Below are 2,501 nucleotides of genomic sequence, written 5' to 3' on the forward strand. Positions count from 1 at the left end.
GAAATAAGTCAGTCAGAGAAAGATAAATATCACATGATCTCACTCATTTGTGGAATATAATGAACAACATAAACTGATGAACAAAAACAGATTCAGAGACAGGGAAGCATCGATGAGAGGCTCAAACCTCAGAGGAAAGGTAGGAGAGGGTGCAGGTAAGGGGGAGAGATCAACCAAAGGACTTGTATGCATGCATATAAGTATAACCAATGGACACAGACGCCAGGGGGGTGAGAGCATGAGCGTGGGGGGCAAGGGGGGATAAAGACACATGTAATATCTTAATCAATAAAGAAAATAAAAAATCATTAAAAATTATCAACTTGAAAATTAGCCTGCTATATTTGGTAAAACAATTAAGTCACCCCTAATGGCTTGGCAGGGCCAGACCAAATGATTTCTCGGGTCTTCCTTATAAGGCCCGAGGGCCAGACATTGCCCACCCCTGTTCTAAGCAAAGAGAAAAGAAAACACAATAGCCCTAAAGTGGAAATAAACTCAGTATGTTCAGCCAGTGTCACTGGAGCAGAGGAAACGAGACTGGTAGGAGCTGAGATGGGGGATGGAGGCAAGGGCAGGCATGCAGGGCCTTGTGGGATGTAAGCCATAACAAAAAGTTTGGATTTTATTCTGCTTCATAAGTCTTTGGTGGGGTTTCCATTATATTGGCCATGCCTTCTATTTATTCTGAGTCTTCCACAGCAGACTGCACAGTGTTAGGCAGTGAATAAATACCAATTGATTATTGGGTCAGGGACCCATGCCAATCTCTTCAAAGCAGGCTGTCACTAGGAGAACCTGGTGTGGTAGGGTTAAGAATGCTCCATTTGCAAGAGATAATTTCCCTAGGATAACTCAAGGGGAATAGAAGTAAGCATGAGGAGTTCTGCATATTGTATGATGTCATGATAACTCTGTAATGCCTCTGCGGAAAAGAGAACAAACCTGCAACTCAAATCCTCAAATAAGAAAGGATAAACTGTAACTGGATGTCATCATTGTTCATCCTCTTGTGTATGAACGATAAAAACAGGTCTCCTCAAAGAGGAAGAGCAGTGATCAGGTGGGGGTCAAGTGTTCGGCTGTGGACAAGCCTCTTAACGTGTGGCCCTTGGAGAACTGCAACTGACAGTGGTTGTTGTTGCTGTTGTTGTGTGAAGGGGATTTGGCTCTGGAATCTGCTCAGACCTTTGAAAGAGTTTAGACAAACCTAGCAACAGAGAAACCAGTAAGACAAACCTAGGTAAGAGAAACCAGTGCTGGTCATATATGATGATTATTAAATAGTATCGAGTAAAAACCAAAGGTGTTCCACTGAGAACTCTTTCTGGCTGCATTCTGTGAGTTCTAAACTTTCCACTCACTGATTTATTAAAAGTGACAAGGAGAAAGGAATCTTGCTGATCTATGATCAAAAATTCCTCTCAAACAATAATGTAAGTCAATGGCAAATCATGATTCTCTCTCTCTCTCTCTCTCTCTCTCTTTCTCTCTCTCTCTCCCCTCTCTCTCCATATATATGGCTTACAACCCACAAGGCCCTGCATATCTGTTCTTGCCTCCCTCCCCCATATATATACACATACACTCACACACAATGGTGAGGAACACATATATGAAAAGAAGTCTATGCAAGCATAAAGGTCAGAGTACTTGGGCTTGGATATCATTGACCCTTCTTAATAACTGAGTGACTCTGGCAACTTGCTTAACCTCTCTGAACCTTTAGTTTCCTCATCTATGAAAAGTACTATATTATCCTATTTTATTTTTTAATTTATCTTTATTGTTGAGAGTATTACAAATGTCCCCCATTTCTCCCCTCTTACTCCCCTCTACCCATCTCCTACCACCCCAGGCCTTTACCACTCTATTGTCTGTGTCCATGTGTTATGCATATTATCCTATTTTAAAAATATTTTTATTGATTTCAGAGAGGAAGGGAGAAAGAGAAACATCAATGATGATAGAGAATCACTGATCAGCTGCCTCCTGCATGCCCCCTACTGGGAATCACACCTGCAACCCAGGCATGTGCCCTGGCTGGAATTGAACCATGACCTCCTGGTTCCTATTTTAAACCAGGGATATTGTAAGGATTCAATGAGACTATACATGTAAAGCTCTTAAAACAGTGCCAGGCAAAGTGTGATCAACACACATGAACTATTTTTATTTCTTTCTTAATTCCTGCATTGTTTGTAAAAGCACATAGAGTAGTTGACATTTGCACTGAATTGGCAGCAATTAACAATGTGAAATTTGAAGGGGCAGACCAAAAAGAAAAAGTGACTCCTTAAACTGATGGTAATTTCAGTTGCTGCCTTCTACTTTGTGGCTGTCTTCATAATGAGCTTTAAATTTTTTATTTTTTCTTAAATTAAAGTTGACATACAATATTATATTAGTTTCAGGTATACAACCCAGTGATTATACATTTATGTAATTTATGAAATGATCCCCTCCTGATAAGTCTAGTACCCATCTGACACCATACATAG

Source organism: Myotis brandtii, unplaced genomic scaffold (assembly GCF_000412655.1).
Source record: "Myotis brandtii unplaced genomic scaffold, ASM41265v1 scaffold206, whole genome shotgun sequence".
Taxonomy (NCBI): Eukaryota; Metazoa; Chordata; class Mammalia; order Chiroptera; family Vespertilionidae; genus Myotis; species Myotis brandtii.